The 19,415-nt window shown below is 33.9% G+C and overlaps 1 long non-coding RNA gene across 1 annotated transcript in view; it reads right to left on the bottom strand.

Annotated features, from left to right (window-relative positions):
• Positions 1-10,610: 10,610 nt before the first annotated feature.
• The window catches only part of LOC144367034 (uncharacterized), a 35,847-nt gene continuing 27,042 nt past the window's right edge, over positions 10,611-19,415 (bottom strand). The window contains exon 2 of the long non-coding RNA XR_013426238.1: positions 10,611-10,943. This is a non-coding gene — a long non-coding RNA (uncharacterized LOC144367034). The remainder of the gene's footprint in view (positions 10,944-19,415) is intronic.

Genomic DNA, 19,415 nt, shown 5'->3' on the forward strand with positions numbered 1-19,415 from the left:
CCCAAATCTCATTGTACATGAGATGTGACTGCCAATTCCCATGACCTTATTTTTGGAACATGTGACAGCTCTCGCCACACAACTGAAGCCTGACACAACTAAAGAGTCCTTTTGCCTCAAGTCTTCCTTACTCCCACTGTCTCTTTTAAAACATTTCTGATTGATGCTCAGGGCATCTGTTTCACAATCTTAATTTCAATTTGCCTCACCCTTAGGTGGGACTCTCTCCTGCTGATTTTGCAAAAGTCCAAATTTTCGTATTTGCAACTAGATTGGAAAGCATATTGAGACTGAGACAGTAACAGTGGCAGAGTCACTCCCCACTGAGACTAACTTAGCTCAGCCTCTGAGTTCTATATAAAGAAGGCTCACCACATGGGGAGGAAGCAGGAACTCCATCTGCATGTTGGGATTTTCTAAACTGATTTCACCAGGGAGGAGATACAGAGAGCACAGGTATAGAACACTGTGGAACTGTTCTGCAATAAATTCTGAATTTAACTGAACAAGTAGCCACACTGCAAAACACCTTGAAAACAGTTCCTTTTAGCTGCATAGATTTAACTGGTGAAATCGGCTTGTTTCTGATCAACTTTTGCCAACTATGCCAGGGGGATGACACATCATTATTCTTTCATCTAGATATAGACTGTCATTCCTTACTCAAGCTTGATTAATCCTTCTAACACCTCTCTGTGGCACCCTCTGAGCCCCATTGGCAGGACCATTCTTATAATCCATTCTTGTCTCAGCAGGAAGCCTAGAAGAAACTTCCTGGCCAAACCAGAAATGATCTTATGTACTCTAGCAGCTCTTTTGTGCGATGTAACTGAATGACTTGGTTTGATTTCTGTTGGATTGTGTTTACCTGGGTTCCCTGACTTCTTCCCAAGTCCAGGGCTAATTGGTTACACCATAACAATAGAAACAGTGGATCTCAATGAACTTTGTCTTCACCTTTCTTGATCATCTGAGTTCTGTTTTCTCACATTTATTTATTTATTTATTCTTTTAACTTTCTTTTTTTTAAACTGATTTTCTAAAAAATAAATGACAGCAGAATGCATTAGATTCTTATTACACATATACAGCACAATTTTTCATATCTCTGGTTGTATTTTGTTGACACCAATTCATGTCTTCATACATGTATTTTGGATAATGGTGTCCATCACATTCCACCATCATTGCTAACTCTCTGCCCCCTCCCTTTCCCTCCCACCCCTCTGCCCTATCTAGAGTTTGTCTGTTCCTCCCATGCTTCCTCCCTCACCATACTATGAGTCAGCTGCCTTATATCAGAGAGGAAAAAAAAACTCTTTGGGATAAAAAAAAATCCTTGATTTTGTATTGTTACTGTCAGTATTTACCTCTGTAATTAACTCCTGGTATCTCACTGAGTGATAAGGATATGTCTGTCACCTAGCCTCCTTTTTCCTAGACTCAGAAGAATTGGAAGAACCAGAAAAATGCCTTAAATGTTTTCCATAATATGAAATTCCTATTTTTTTATTTAAGAATATCTAAATTTCTCTGTAATATACCAAATTTGACCAGGTACATAGAAATGATCCATGGTGAATATATATGATCCACATGCTTAGCTATATTTCTATCATAATGCCAAAATTGGCAAAATAGGGTTTAAGGTGTTGGCCCAGTGTGTTCAGCCAGAGGAGGAACTGAGTCTTTTTGAAAGACATTAACATATTTAGTGTGCTTTCTTAAATTTCAAACACAGCTGAAGTTCGCTGATATTATAAAATAGTTGTTTTTAATGATAAGAATTCTCAGTAGCTCTTGTTTGCTAGATGAAAAGTTTCTAAGCATTCCTTAGGACCAATGTAGTTTTTAAAAAGCTTTGTATAGTAAATGTTAATGGCATTTTTCATGACAATAAGATGATAAATGCATTTTAATGCCAGGGGCAAAGCTAAAATATTGCAATATAAAGTTGCACATAATTTCAGGAAGTCAGGCATTCTTGTGAGTTGAGGATACATGGATCAATTTGAGTGACATTTTATTTTAATATGTATACAACATTGGCTACTCTTGGGGAAGAGAAGGACTTGGATTTCTTTTGCAGTCTCTTTTGTGCTTGTCCTATTCATCAGACAACCCTCACATACACACATATGCACACACACATCAATAAGAATTCAAGGAGAGGTTGTCTTCAGAGTGGGACATTTTCCACCTTTTCTGAACCAAATACAATGCAATTGAATGCTTGAAGTCACAGAGAGACCGGAAGAAGGTATTCTTGTTATTCCCACACAGTTTGATGGATGAGGTGGGAGATCACCTTAAAGATTACTTCCAAGCAAAAGGCAGAAGAGATGAAGAAGAAAAACAAAATCAAACAATAATATTAGGCTTTTCATATGCTTGGTCTTTTGCATATTAGTGATTTTGCATGGCAAATAGGTCCTTAGAAAAGAAGAAAGGATAAGATGTTTACATGACTCTATCTATGCACTCACAAAGGTGATGTGCCTACTCTAGCTGCAAATGCAATAATTTCATTCTAATTGGGGAATCTTGTTGTACAATCTCTCCACATTTAATTTGCTTTGAAAAATATATACTATGTGCATTCTGCAGAACGCAATTGCTTCTCCCCAAAACATGTTCTACTTCTTTTAAAGCCTCTGGTAAAATTTTTATCTAAGCCATCAGATTTAGCAATTTGTAACTGATCTAATCTCTCTACAAAATCCTTGCTTACTGAAATTGCATCCAACAGCTCCTCACTATAAACCTTTCAGTTCACATAAAACTGAATGACAACCTATGTCTCTCTTCTTTCTTTATTTCCATCTCTTGCTGTTTTTATTTTAAGACCAAAGGAAAAAAATAATTTCTCTTAGTGAGAAATCATGAATCATTTCAGCAATTACCAGTTATTATATTATGAAATAGATAATCATTTAGAGTTACCATCATTAAACAGAAAGAACCATAATATTGACCAGCAGCAGGTGGAGTTTAAGTAACAACAGTGTTCTTTATTGTGTGTCCTCCAATTGAATATTAAGTTTATAAATATTTAAAGTAGCTGCCATTGTCAAAAGGAGGCTTTCCTTTTATTTTTCATTCAGTCATTCATTTATTCACCAAATAGTGAGTTATTTCCTATGCATCAAATATTGTGGCACATGCAAAGAATATAGCACTGAACAAAATAGACACATAATAAATAATTAATTAATTTAAACTAAAATTGTCTCAATAATTTAGTAACTGTGAGGTAGAATAACACAAGTGTCTGTTACATAAACGTATTTTAAATAGGCAATTATTTTTGGGGAAAATAATCTTCTTCTGTAATTACTACTAGTCTGTCTATCATTATTGTCTGACACAGATTAGATGCTCAAATAATACACATTTCATGATAAAATCTCTGCTTTTATTAAGATGAAATTGTTGCTCTCTTAAATTTATAAAATTTCACTTGTTGCAGCTTTCTTAAATCATCTATTAAGCTTATAACAAAGGTCTTTCTTCAATTATAAACCCAAATTCTAGGCAGTATCTGACTATTTCCTGTTGTGAATGTGTTTAGAAGGTTCACCTTTACTTGGGTCACTTGAATTCTATGAATTTTATTACTGTACCTGAATTTTCTATCAATTCCTATAAATGTCTAATTAATGGGCAGAAACTATGGCAGGTGAGAAGTTGGGTCCTGAGAATACAGATGATTGCTAATGTTAATAGGATTAATCTCATTAATCAAGGCTAGTTTCTCAATGTATAAGTTGTTTGGAGTCTTCCTATGCTTTGGAACATTTGGGTTTCAACGTTGAAAAATGAGAGATCATTTTGAGAAGACCAGTAGGTCTCTCCTGTGATAGTAAATGGGAACACTAGAAAAGTGTGCAATCAATCTTATGTTGAAATTTCCAGGCATACTTTTCAATTTCACAACTTTAGCAAATATGATGCCCAAAAGCCGTCGATTGTGTTTGAATTTGGTATAACATTATTTCTTCCTTTTCTCCTCAGCTGCAAGAAAACTTGTATTTCTCCAGGAATCAGGAGATTGACTCACTTCTGCTTTACTTTTTTTTTTCCCATAAAGATATAGCTCTTTATGTATCCAGTTTAAGGTAGGATTGGATGCTTTCTAATAGACCAAATATTGGTTGAGTGCAAAAATTTAGTTTCTGTTCCTCTGGCTCTGAAGTTCAAATGTTCTTATGGGAACACCTACTCTCAGTACAACACTCACTCCTCAGAATTACTACTCTAAGATTCTGCCCAGCTGATTTCATAATCTCATTGCTCTCTGACACTTCTAAAGAAACAAATTAGCATATTATTTGACTTCTTCTCTATTTCCAGTATGAAGGTTGTTGTGACTAAGTTAACCTGACAGACCCAGAAACAAAAGTTGGAACCATCAGTAGCTTTTTTTTTTTTTTCTTTAGGAATTTCTCCTGGATTGTTCCTCCTCCCCCAGACAGCAAGATAGCTACCATAGGATGCTCTAAGTGGAGAAATTTGACCTTAGAACTGGCTCAGGTCCAAATATTTTTAAATCTTCACTTAGAAAATACATAATAAACTTGAAATTTCCTAATTTGTTTTGTATATTTATTGTTTATCAGCATATAGAGAATGTTAAGATATTCTGCTGTAAATTTGACAGTTTTGATTCTTTCTTGTTAGTATTTTTCCTTTTTCTGCAAGGTACTAAAGAGTCTTTAAGAAATGAATCCCCACAACACCGTCTAGATTTAGTGTTCAGAGCAAAATTTTTTTCAAATGGTTATTTCTCCAGTTTTCATAATATTTTCAGTACTATTTTTTTCATTTTGAGTTAGTAGCATCTTTGAATTATTTGTTTCGTCAATGTTATCATGCTATAATAGCACCATGACTAGAAAAAAATACAAAATCATTCAATTCACCTGACTTCTCCCAGACAAATGTCATCTGCTCAACCCATATTTATTGGATGCCTAACATGTTGGCAGAATGCTTGATGTTGTTGTACAGCTGCTTCAACTTTCTTTTTTATTATTTTTAAGAAGACTTTACAGTTTTACAACTAACATGTTATCTTCAATATGATTTCCCTTTCATCTGACACTCCCTAATAATTTCCCAATATTGGTAAAATGAGGACAGGCAACTCAATTGTCTTTGAATTCATTCTGAAATGATTCATGCAGATAGTCATCTAGATAGAAAAATATAGACAGCTTGTATCTCATGTCTTCATTGTAAGGGCCCTTAAGAATATTTCAACTTAAAGGAAAGTCACCAGTGTTAATGACTTTTGGAACAGATTTAATCAAGGAATAGTTAAGTTGCCTTATATCTCATCTCCATAAAATTTAATATTTTCCTTATTCTTTAGCCTGAAAATTTTAACATAAAATGTCAAGTGTATCCGTTGAAGATGCAAATAGTGATATTGTGATCCATGATATTTATAACATCAAATCAAGATCCATTTTTGCTAATGTTTTTCTGCATATATTGAAAAGACTGAGCTGAAGAATAATAGGTTATGTTGAATAAACTGGAGTACAATGGAGACTCAAAGAGTTGTCTTTCTCCACCAGGTATTACCCTGTAGTTCTGAAAATACACATCTTTCTAAAAAGTAAGAACAATATATAATTACTGGTATTTATATGAGAGCACATAAATCCAGCATGTTCTTTCATATCTGCTCTTGAAATTTCTTTACATTGAAATTTCAATTTGGCTTCATGCACAATAAGTATCCTAGAAACATTGTAATTATTTCTCCCAGAAAGAAATTTCCTCATTTTTCAAACAATGAATAAGCTATTTCAAAGATTATAGAAGTGGAATGAGCAAAATTTCAGAAATGATCATCATTTTTAGATTTCATATGCTAACCCAAATTCAGAATGAAGAATAATCCACCTTTATAAATCACTCCTGTAGGAAATCCTTCTGCAAATTGTCACTTGGATCTTATTTGATCACAGCATTTAGCTTGAAATGTAACAGATCTAGATCATTTCTCATATTTGAACCACCTCACAAAAGCATTTCCTAATTAATCAAATTAAATAACAATTCTGTTATAAACTGAACATTATATGGAATCATTTGCTGTAGAATATCAAGATGGCCTATCTCTATATGTCACTTTTGAGGTAATGATTATGGCTATGTGCAGTAAAGTATTTATTACCTTATCTAATTAATACACATTTTGGCATGTCAGGGTTTGTGGGTAATTATAGTTTTCTATTGCGGTAATAATTTGTATGATTTATGAAGCCTACGAAACAACACTGTGAGCCAAAAAGCTGTCTGGAGTAATTACAGCTAAGCAGCTTGATCAACAGGTCTGCCCAGCCAGGAGAACACAGCCCTGGGGAGAGGAGCCTCAACAAACAGGAGCAGACTGAGGTGTTCACTTCTCAGCCTGCCTTTTCTCCCCTTAAAAAAAAAAAAATTTAGCCCACCCACTGCTCTCAGCTGTGTTAACAAAGGACTCGTTGCTTAAGTACATGTGCTGACGGGAAGGACTTCATAAAAATAAATTATCACAGAATATATAAATTTTCAATTGTTTCAAGGAAGACTGAAAGTAGACATGAGTAATTTGTTTTCAGAATGCCAGTGCATTCTATGGCTGTTGAACACTCTTAAGGAGACTCTGAATTTATCCTACTCCAGTTAGCAATGGAATCGTCTCCACCCTTCACCCTGGCCATCCATTAGACTCTGGGTCTGTCTTCCTTCAGGAACTAAGACATTTGGCTTACAGGTCCCAGTAGGAATGGGGAATGAAGTTTTTTCCTCAAGAAACTTTGCTCATATTCAGAAATGGACTATCAGGAAAACGTGACAGTTGAAAAGAGTCCCATATCATTACTCATTTTTCATATAATAATTTTTAGGACGTTGATGGTTTGTTGTAGAAGATAATGCAGGTTATTCTTTGTTGGATACTACTTTTCTTTTGCCAATTCCATTTTGACCTTCCCATCAGTCATTTTCTTTTCCTTCATATTAATGTCCTCAAGGTATGCAATGTTTTAATTGGCATTCATCGCATACACTGAAACAGGAGATCCTATCTTACTTCAAGAAGCAGCTGGTGAGTTTCTGTGAACTGTTCTTAATATGTGGGCAGTTCTTAAATTAGTTTGATCTTTCTCAGGAAGACTAATACGTTTATATCTTGTAAGAATATATTGAATTTTTAGTTATTAAATCCAGGTAGAGCCAAGTTCTTACTATTTTTTTTTAAATGTGAAGACTAAAAGATAACGTCAGATAAGACTGTTGAAAGCAGTGTCATAGAAGATCCTACCTTAAAATTAATGCTAAATGGGTAAAGTCAGTAATCCATAGCATAATAGATACTTTTGCATAAGTTTGAAAGTTGTACTTGGAGGAAATGACAAGAGCTCTAGAAATGGTCTGGAATGGAAATCAGAGTGTTTTTCTTATTTGGTCAACTTGATGGGACCTCAAGTTTATCAATGCAAACAAGGAAACAGAGAAGATAGATCAAAGATACAAATTTGGGCTGGAGGAACCTATAAACTCATGAGACCCAAATCCATGTTTCTAACCTGACTTTGACCTGGTAAGATTTCTCTCACAGTGTGTTTAAGGTCACCTGAAAAGGAAAATCTCTTCCTTTGACTTCTAAAATATTTGTTAGAGGAAAAAGGGTAGAATACATGAAAAAAAAATTATAGCAAACACATTTTCTTCATTCCAAACAATAGGCTAATTTTGGTAGAAAATGTATGATTTTGTGAAGGAGTAATACAATGAAGAATACCCTGAGTATCTGAATCCTGAGCTACATTTAGGCCCATTCTATTTTATCAGGCATAGGAGAGAGTGCAGGAAAAATGATGATTCTAGAAAGAGAAAAACATCTGTACTATTAAGCATTGTCAAGTAGAACTTTATAGGCAAAATGTTCAAGCTGTTCATGCAAAGCTTGAGACACAGGCAAAGCTTGGGATACAGGCAACGTTTCAAATTATTAGTTCCCTTTTCTTCTTCCCTATTTTCGGACACCCCTGTTGGCTTCCTTCTCCAACCCACAGATGAATATGCACACATGCTTCCTGTAAAAGACAATGGTTCTTAGTAGGCTGAAGCCCTTGTGGGAAAACAAAAAAGAAATGTAAAATGAACTTCAGAAGCCAAAAGTTCAAGGGCAGAGTGAAACTGAAAGCTATGTCAGGACTTAATGGGACATAAGTATAGGGTGAAATGTATCATTAATCTATATGATCATAACCATATCATAAAATTCAATGCTCATCATGGATAAGTCAATTAGTGTGATAAAACCAAGGTTGCAGGCTGGGGTTATAGATCAATGGTAGAGCACTTGCCTAGCACATGTGAGATATTACTCAGCACTGCATGTAGAGAAATAAAGAAAGAAATAAAAATAAAGGTCCATGGATAAGTAAAAAATATTAAAACAAAAAGGCAGGAATTACTTATTTGTAGTTTGTGTGTGTGTGTGTGTGTGCGGATATTTATAAGCACATATGTACACATATAAGCTAACACACTGTGAAATATGTTTAATCTTGTCTGAGCCATTTTGTGTGAAGTTCTTAATTAAGATTATGCAGTAAAAATATTTTTATGTCTTCAAAGTTTTTTTTGCTGTCATTTCTAGATATACTATATATCTTCATTTCTTTTTATTAGCCATATCTTATTGGTTAGTTTCTCTTCCTTTAATATTTGCCATTTGTTAGTTATTGATATTGCCATTCAAGGGTTTTATTTTCATGCAACAACTGATTTATTAATAGTAACACTGAAAATGTTTAAAAGGCTACTATTAAAAATACTGAATCTCTTAAAATTACTTTCTAGAATCATTTATGTGGGGACAAGTCTCATTTGCCTCATCCAAGTTTTCCCCCACTACTAGTTTCTTGTTTAATTGAATTTTCTGGTAATGTCTATAGGCATTTGCTCTTGCTGCAGGGAATAACAAAGCTGAGCCTGAGTTCACATCCAGTGCCTATGGTCAATAAGGTTTTGTGTTCTTTATTAAACAGTGACCAACACAGAGGTGCTACTGGGAATTATACTGCCCGGACTTTCCAGGAACTGTTTTCTTTCAACTCAAGAGTTGAAGGCGCTAGTTCACTTGGTTTACCTTCTTTCCCAGAAAATAGGATACATAAAAAATTCTTGGCGTATCTTTTGGAATATTTCTCCACTTTGCTAGGGAGTTATTCTCTGAAGTTATACTTTGAAGATGCAACATCTTTTGACATGAATTATTATCATTGTCCATTTCTCTGGTAGTGACCTCCCCCAGGCCAAATAAGAAAAAGATGAAGATGAGCAACTTGAACTGGACATTGACTAAATCAACAAACCTATTTTACCAGTGAGATGGCCCATTACCACAAGTAAGCTGATTCAGCTTATTGGAATGTCTTAATTTTGTATTTTCTCCGGTTGACTAGAGCTTGGAGTCCATGATGACATCTGAGTCTTTCCAAATTTAATAGACTTATTATCATTTGCGTCTATCATCACAATGTGTTCTAAGTGTTTGCTTTAAAATTCTTCCTGAGCTGTGTTCTCTACCTCCTGACCATAGAAGTGAAACATCTAGATTACCAGGCATTAAATAGAAATAATAACATTGGTTTCCTGTAAAACAACAACAACAAACACCCTCATTTCATTTGTCTCAGTGTACCTCAATTAAATTTATTGGTTAATCTTCAGGTGTTGTTCATTTACCAAATTAAATAATTAATTCACGGAGGTATGGGGTTGTGGCTCAGTGGTAGAGTGCTTGTCTAGCACGTGTGAGGCACTGGGTTCAATTCTCAGCACCATATATAGATAAGTAAATAAAATAAAAGTCTATCAACAACTAAAAATATATTTTAAAAAAATTAACTCACTGAGTGCTTCTGTCATTTAATATTGGAGGATGCCTAAACACAAACAATGAAGTAAATAATTATGGTGATGATACTTCAAAGGTACTAAATACCTATTCCCCAATAACATATGCTCTTTCAAACTTTTGTTTGGAATTTTAAAAAAATAATTTAATAAAAATCAATAATATAGATGATTGAAATACATTTTATCTTTCTTTGATGTAGGACAAACTAAGTAACAATGGACATGTAAACCTCAGAAAGACACTTTTCAAAATTACATGTTTAAAATGTTAAGATTTTAAAAATGGTGCAATTACCTTGGAGAACAATTTAGCCATTTCTAAACATAGTCTTACACCATCTCCCAGCCATTTTAGTCCTAGATATTTGCCTAAAAGAAATGAAAACATATGTCCAAAGACTTGTGCATGAATATTCATAGAAGCATAATAGCCCAAAGTGGAAACAATCTTAATGGCCACCTACATATGAATATATAAACAAAAGTGGAGTATATCCATACAATTGAATATTACTTAGCAATAAGAAAGAAATGGGCTGCTGTTACATGTAATTTTGAAGAATCTCAATTATATTGAGTGAAAGAAAATGCAAACTCATTTCTAATGACAGAAAGCAAATCAACAGTTTCTTTAGGATGAGGATAAGGAATGAGGAGAGTTTACAAAATGGTGGAAGGAAACATTTTGGATGATGAATACATTAAATATTTCTGCTGATGGTATGACAAGTGCCTACATATATCAAAACGTCACTGTACACTTTAAGCATACACAGTTGATCATATCTCAATTATAGTTCACTAAAGTTTTTTTTAAAAAGACAAATGGAAAGATGAATATATACCACCTGTATGCTTTCAAGAATAAATACATGTTTGGAAAGTTGAGATTAAAAAGCTTATCATCTTGGGCTGGGGATGTGGCTCAAGCGGTAGCGTGCTTGCCTGGCATTCGTGCGGCCCGGGTTCGATCCTCAGCACCACATACAAACAAAGATGTTGTGTCCGCCAAAAAACTAAACAAAAATAAATAAATAAATATTAAAAAAAATTCTCTCTCTCTTTCTCTTAAAAAAAAAAAAAAAGGCTTATCATCACTGTGACCTGGGAGTTTTCAATCTTCTTTCATACAAGCTTACCTGGAGATTTCCAATTTCAGTCCCTCCTTATTGCAAAGTCTGCAAATACAGTTTGGTTCTAAAAAAAATTTTCATGAGGGAAATGTGAATAGGAACCAAGGTTCTTCTTCTGCTTTCTTGTAGGCTTTCCCATTCACTTATCCACTCATTCATTCAACTAGTATTTTCTGAATACCTACTGTGCAAACATTGTATTGTCATTAGAGAAAGAAACATAACAAAAACAGAGGCCATCCTCATGGAAATTATGTTGGGAGTAAGACATGGAGATGCTATCAATGACGCAAATAAAAGTATAATTACATTTGTAACAAAAGTTACTCAGGAGAGATTCAAAAACATACAAAACTTATAATTTGGTGATTTTTACCTGGTTAAGAACTTAGAGCCAGTCAGCATGAGGTTCTTAGGAAATACAAATTTTATTTTTCTATATTAATTATGGATATAAATAGATATACTGCAAACTACATATTATACATTATATGTTATATTTCTGTGTTATTATTACATAACATGATTGTTTTCTCAAAAACATCACATTAAGTGCAGAAAGTGGAATCTAATGTTTATAGCTAGCAGTATAGCCTAATGGTTTAATGGGACATGCAGTTAATCTTTTATTCATTTTTTTAAATGTGTAGCTTACAATTTGTTAACTGTGAAATCTTGGGAGTGCTGCATGACTCCATTGAGCCTTAATTATTTCTTCAGTTAAAAAAATGAATAAAATAAGCAGGACTTTGGTAGGGTCTTTAGGTTACATGACAGAATGCATAGTAATGTTTCATAAACACTAGTGATTATTATTGCTAGTATGATAAATATCAATACCATATTTACACAGCATAGATGTACGTATCCTCTCTATAGATGGTGAATGTATGTATTACATAAATGAATAAAATGAATTTTCTGTTTGATCCTAGGAAATCTAGGAGTCATCATTCACAACAGAGAGGAAATGATGGTAATGATATAATTATGCAGCAGAAGACACATGGAACTTGGAATAATCAACTTTGTTGGGAAAATCTTTGCTCATGTAGCATCCTCATGTTTGCTTCAGTCATGGACTTGGCATATGCAAATTCCAAAGAAGCAAACAAAAGCACTGTTACAAATGTAGGCATTAAAACAATTTGCAGTTTTAGAAAAGAGACAGAAAAAGCCATAAATACAAAAAAAAAAGAAGTCTAAATATGATTGGTCTAAAGGGAGAGAGGAAGAGCACAAGTCAATAACAATTGACAATTGATCAATGTATTAGTACGTTCCATTTGTGAAGAAATATTGCTTAGGAGATGTTCATAACAGCAATATGACTTCCAAGCTTCCATGAGTGCCCTGGAATATGTTGTTAACCTGCATATTTATTAATAAAAGCAAGTAAGTATGGTATTGTTAGGAAAATTTAAAAAATGAAATTTATCTAATCTGAGCTGTGATGCATTATTTCTTCATAATCTGGGATTAATTTTTCCAATATTAACAATATTTTTATATGTCTTTTATTTATTCACTTTCATTATTTATTCTCCAAGTACTGTAAATGCCAATTATGCATAAAGTACTTTTTTAGAAGGTTATTGGGAGTTCTGGAAAACATTGATGTTGTAATCATACTATGTTGATTCTTTCTTCCAAGAAGATCACTATAAGAAAAGCAAGATTGGCCACTCCCCTCTCTCTCTGCCTTTGTTTTGCCACATGACCATTCCCTCTTGTACTTGACCCTACCATGATACCATTTGCCATGATATTATGTGACCAGATGCAGACACAATGCCATTTGGCTTTCTTGCTTTTAAAGCTATGAGCTAAATGAGTCTCCTTCATTATAAATTATCCAGCCTCAGGTATTTCTTTATAATAACAGAAAATGAATTAATGCGTCATCGAATTAGATAATTCCATCAGCTGACAGCGATAACTAGTATTTGCTTCATTCCTGGTATTATATTCTTCATGCCTAGCAGAATGTATTATCTTTGTGTAATTAAAATGTTTGCTAATCAAGCAGGTAATGCTTGTTCCAGAAATACTTTGGAGTCACAGAACTTTTTACTGAAGAAAATTTTACATTGAAATCTTTAGTAATCATTTATTTGATCTTAGATGGCATTGGATTATGAAGGTTCCAACAGAATTTTATGTTTCTGTAAAGAAAAGATCAATAGTACCTTGTAATGAAAAACAATTTTAAACAGTTTTTGGTATGTTATAGTTGTAAAGGTGGCATTTAAAATCAAGTATTATAAGAAATCCAAGTTAGATTTTTGCATATAGGTAGACTAAAAGACACAAATGTTCACAATAACATGTTTATTAAATCTGTGCTCTACTATCTTCTATGCATGTTTAAAGACTTTTCCCTTTATTAACATATGTAATCTTCACAGCAACTTTACATTGTTTCCTCATTTTACATATGAGGAAACTGAGCTCCAATTGGTTAAAAAACTTAGTCCAGGGAATATAACTACTAGTAAATCAAGGAGAAAAGTTCTAGACTTACTTAGTCTGGCTGCAGAGCCCATTCTGTTAATCTCTGTGCTGAAAGGTATCTTTAATATATTGGTTTTTACTAAAAGTAGGAGTCACTGGAATAGTGGGTTTTAAGAAATTTATTCCTCCACAGGCAACAAGCACAGGGCCTTGCCTTTACCAGTAGGAGATGACAGCTCCTTTAAACAGGATCTACTAAATTCTCAGGAGTATTCTTAGAATGGGACCCAGTGGGTTCACACTGATGGGTTAGATTTTTTAAATTATAATGCATTTTGTTTAGAAGAGGGATTAAAGTATTTGCCAAAATGATTTGTGTTGACAAAATGGCTTAGTACATCTGGCAGATTTATTTTGGAGAATGGAATAAATTAAGGTGTCGAGCAAAAGATGTGCTACAGCCACTGAAACAATTTCAAGTATTTCAGAAACTCTATTTTTATTCACTTTGCAAAATGTGCTTAGTTGAACTGCCAGTCCCTGTTACATTTCCATTTCTAAGCAATTAATTAAAATCCCAAATCAGTTTTTTCTTGATCATGCCAGCAGGAGTCGGTTACCATGGAAATAGGAAGATCAGTGGTATTTGGAAGGGAGAGAAAAAATGGCTGGCATTGGTCTTTTATTGCAGAAACATAAGTGATGGTCTAGAGTAGCTCCTTGGCTCAGCAATAGGAAGCTCTGCCCCTAGTAGCAAGTGTGGCAGTGACAATTGGAAATCACTGACAGTCCTGAGGATTACATTTCGCCCCCCAGGGATATCATTTGGCCAGTTGAAAAAGTCATTAACTCAGCTTTTTCATGTCTTCTATCTATAGGTTAAACCTCCAAATGTAATTGATTACAGAGTATTCTGTTGTGGCTAAGCAGGATTTCAAATCAATAATTGGTTATATTTTGCAAAGACCCATCAAAAACCATTTATGATTTTTTTTCTTATGTCAAGCCAGTGTGCTTCAGCTGTAAAGCTCATTTCCAGACAATACTGCAAACTAAGAATGATGTGATTGAAACCATACTTCTTTACACTTAGGAAAATAGAAGCTTATGGGATATCATCTTTTGGTGTCCGATTAAAACTTAATTTGGTGGTGCTACTCTGCAGACAGCACTTTAAGAAGAAAATCATAATGGATAATATTAATATGCCTATATTAGAACAAATGAAAGTTGTACTGAAAACAATCAAAACATTGTTAAAACAATTATAATGATGCAAATGATAATTAAAAAAACAATCTAACATTTACTGAAGGTTCTCTGCCAGGCAGTGATCCTAATGTTTTGAAAACATAAAGTCATTTCTCAACACCATGAGCAAGATCCTAATATTCATAGATGCAGAGATTATTCTAATTTGTTGGAATAATTTTTCTTTGTGAAAAAAGATCCTGAGGATCTTTTTCCATGTGGCTCTCATTAAGTTCTCTATGAAATTGGAAGATGAGCAGTAGCATTTCACCATGCTTGAGTTCATACAGGTCCTGCACAGAAACTTATCTCTGTGGATTAGCTAACATTTTTCAGAAAATCAATATGAAAAATTTAAACATTAAAAAGAAAGAGGAAGCAAATCAGAATTTCATGTATTGCTCTAGCATGAAACCTTAGTGTGCAAATTAGCCTAAAACACATCCAAGAGAAGCTCCAGTCTGTATATCATGATAATAATTAGGAAAATGGGAATTTTTCAGTAAAGTTTTTTACTCATGCCTGAAGGCAGCTGATACAATGTTACCATTTCTGTCTATTAAACACTATTAAATTTTTCTCATAATAAAGTCCTCAAGGCATATCCACATGTCTTATACCTACAAATATTTTATGGTGATAATTATTTAAAATGGGTAGTAGTTTTTCCTTTTATAAGTTAATCTTTGGGAGAAAATATCAAAGCCAGAATTCCCTTTAGTTTACCGATAAATGAACAGCCAAGTTTTCAGCCAGATGAGGCACCCCTGGCCACAAAACCTATATGTGGGTTTTTGGAATCTAGGGTCCATAGCACATACTAGGTACTATACAATTTATTAGCTTTATGTATCAAGAAATCTTTTCACCCAGCTGCTAATCATGAGGCTAGAATGTGTTTCAATTCATACAAGCACAGTAGAAAAGGTGAGATGATTCAGTAATGTGTGTTGCTATTTGACACTGAATTTCTGCCAATATGAGCTCTCCATTTAATAGTCTGGAAGCCTGAATCAATATTCTCCAGATATCCTAGCCTTTAGGATTCTGGTTTAGATTTAATTTTGTACTATTTTAAATCCTATGTATTTATGAAGTGCATACTAAATGATTCCACTACTTAGTATGGAGAAATCTAATAGACTCAGCTATCGATTTCAATTATGCTACAAAATATTCCATGTATCATATAATATCATGGTTTGAATGCCTTGAAGACATTCTTATTGTTACATTGATATTAAAATGAAAGTCCCATAGTTATAGACAAAGACGAGTAGAATATATAAACCAACATCTATTTACTTCATTTGGCAGGCATCCACTGAACAAATGTGTCATATTCCAAACACAATATTAGGTATTGGAGAAAGCCAAGATAAGTAGAAGAGTCACTAAACATATGATTTTTAATTTTTAATATTCTTATGTCCTTACTTATTATGGAAACTAATCTCTAAGGAGAACTTATGGATGAGCCGTGTTTCCCTGTATACATATTTTCATTATTACCCTCATTTTAAATATGGGTTTTGACTCACATTTTGAGCAATAAAATGTGACAGTGATTTTTTTCATTTAGATCATAGGAAATCTTGTGGCCATCACCTGGGATTCTTGAGAAGTTTCTACTAGAAATTCCAGGAGCATGCTAACATATTCAGTCACCTTGAGATGGATTTCCAGGCGATGTGGAAACCTATACTAGACAAGTGTAAAGTCAAGGGGTGGGCGATGGGTCAGCAAGGTCCCTGTTGTATCAATTAGCCCAGCTAAAGTGCCAGACATGTGGATGTAGTGGTTATGTTGCCCATTCCAATTGAACCTTCAGCCCCATCAGTGACTTGATTACAGGTACCATGAGCCAGCTCAATCCACAGAGCATCATCACAAGAATTACAAATTATTATTTGAGCAATCAAGTTTTTGCAGGTGATTTGCTATATATAGTAATACATAATTGAAACATTTACATTGTATGTGATCTTAGATAAGTTAATTTCCCTTTACCTCCATTATGTGATTATAAAATAGGGATAATCATAGTAGTATGTCTCTTAGGATCGATGTTTTTCACCCTTGATAAGGCTTTAGCTCTTAATATCCTGTATGCTTGCACAATTCAATATGGCAGCAGAGACCTGTGACTAATAGGTATTTAAAATGTGGAGAGTCCAAGTTGAGGGTGTTATATAATAAAGTTGTATCCTTAATGTGGAAAAAAAGAATGCAAAAATCCTCAGCACTTAAAATGTGTGTTTGCATGTTGGAGTCACAGTATTTTAAATATACCAGGAAAAATACAGTTTTTTAAATTAATTTTGTTTTATTATTTCAAAAGTTCTTAGCAGAAAAATTTTATAATATAAAAATACACCTTACATTTGTATTCTCATTTATTTGCATTGGACACACTGTTCCAGAATATCAATATTATAAGAGTAAAACATTTTTCACTGCTATAACTCATTTCCCTTAATAATGTCTGCCATACAGAAGGCATGACATAAATATTTATTGAATAAAAGAATGATGCTTGTTTATAATCAAAATCAATTTCTTCTCACATTAGTAATATATCCTTAACACTTCTCTAAATAGTCTTAGGTAGAAAACTTATATATGGTATCTAATTGTATGAAATCCATGAGTATTTGATAATTTTCAGTATACAAAACTATTTTGAAAAGCCATATTAAAAAAAAAAAGATTTTAGGGCCACTGAGTAACCCTTTTACTGAAGTGTGTTAATTTCAGCCACACTTAGCATGTATGCATGAGGTATTTGCAAGCATTCCTCAAAAGTCTTGGCCTGATTCTTACAAATTTAGGAATATTCATGAATACAGACATTATATTTGGGTTCTTTTCAAGACCTTGAGGTAACTCAAGTAGGGTTAGGTGGGGAAAAACTTCTGTGAAATACAAATGGCTACGTGTATGTGATAGGTGTTCCCCTGAAATCCCTAAGCACAACAATTGCATAGTCTCTGTGCTAGAGAAGCATATTATTTGTGTTCAAAAATAGAAATGAACTCCATTGGATTAGATAAAGGGAATGAAGGGAAGGAATAGAGAGGGGGATGGAAATAGGGGAAGACAGTAGAATGAATCAGGCATAACTTTCCTGTTTACATATGAATACATGACCAGTGTAACTTCACATCATGTTCAATTACAAGAATGAGATCCTAATTAGAGTAATTGATACTCCATGGATGTTTAGTGTGTCAAAATGCACTCTACTGACATGTATATCTAAAAAGAACATACAAAAAAGTAGAAATAAATTCATTATTGACCTATCCTTTGTCCCGTGTGGGTGATACAGATTTTTAAATTACATTTGACAACATCAAATTAGCTTAAACAGAGAGTAGCTTTTTCCGGGGGAGAATAATAAAGGAGATGTAGGAACAGTTATCAGGATTATAGGAATAACTAAATCATCAGGATTTGGGATGGTGGGAAGAAAAGCAGCTCTTGAGACTTCAGGGACCCGAATCACGCCTTCAACTGCCCAACCTGACTCTGTCTTTCCATTGTCTCAGCTCCTCTTTCTGAGTCAGAATGATCCTTTCAAATCAACTTTCTCATGAAGCTAGAGTGGGCATTGGCATTTCTGTGGAGCCACACCTTGGGAGCATTTCCAACAAAGACAAAAAGATCGATCTTTGACATGCTATTTGCAATATCTTGGGGAATAATTTACCTTGGATTGTGCTTAATGGATTATCATTATGGGCAGGGATACGGCACAGTGTTTCACTGGACAGGGGAAGGGCAGTTCTTGTGAAGATAGTGTGCTATTTGGAGAAGAAAAACAGGGAAGAGCCGTTTAGATACAACATGATCAGACCACCGTAGCATGTGATAACTACCAAATCACTCTATTTTACATTTTAAAGTATAGTGGCTAATATTATTGTGGATACATAAATTTTTCCCAGTGGTAGCAGCTTAATAATGGAAAAGTGGCTATACCTGTTTTATAGAGAAACACATTTGTTTTTTTTTTTTAATTTGAGATGCTTGCATTTTAATATCCTATTTAATTTTGGATATTTACCAATGAGGAAGGGAAGCAAGGATGTTTTCTGTTTCTGACATTGGGTTTAGCAGGGCAGGAATAATGTTATCTATTAATGAGCAGAGATGTTAGCTGGAGAGGTCTGGCTATGTTCCAGTTTGGTTAATTAAATCCTACCTGCTTAAATTCTGTCTTTATTTTCAAATGAATATTCACTGTTATTTCTCATTTGAAAAAGTGTTTGATGTTATGAGTTTTGGACCAGTAGCTTATTTGTGGAGTGAAGAATTTCAGTTACATCGAATTCTAAATGCCCTAGCTGTTGTCCAATATTCTATCTATCTTTTTGTCTTGTGTTTAACATTCTTTTTCCTCATGGCTATAGTTGTGGAAGCATATAGTTTTCCTGTGATAATACACTATTTTAAAATCACCTTTTTATTTCTTACAGTATTGGCAAATTTTATAATGCCATGACTGATGCAACCTAAATTGATCTGACATATTACCTATGGTGTTTCTCTGTATAATAATATTTGGAAGAATGGATACTACCTCAGGTGTCTAAAACAAGCATGTAGCAAGTTGCAAAAGGCTCGAAACCAAATTAAATTATCTCT

This window comes from Ictidomys tridecemlineatus, chromosome 10 (assembly GCF_052094955.1).
Source record: "Ictidomys tridecemlineatus isolate mIctTri1 chromosome 10, mIctTri1.hap1, whole genome shotgun sequence".
NCBI classification, from domain to species: Eukaryota; Metazoa; Chordata; class Mammalia; order Rodentia; family Sciuridae; genus Ictidomys; species Ictidomys tridecemlineatus.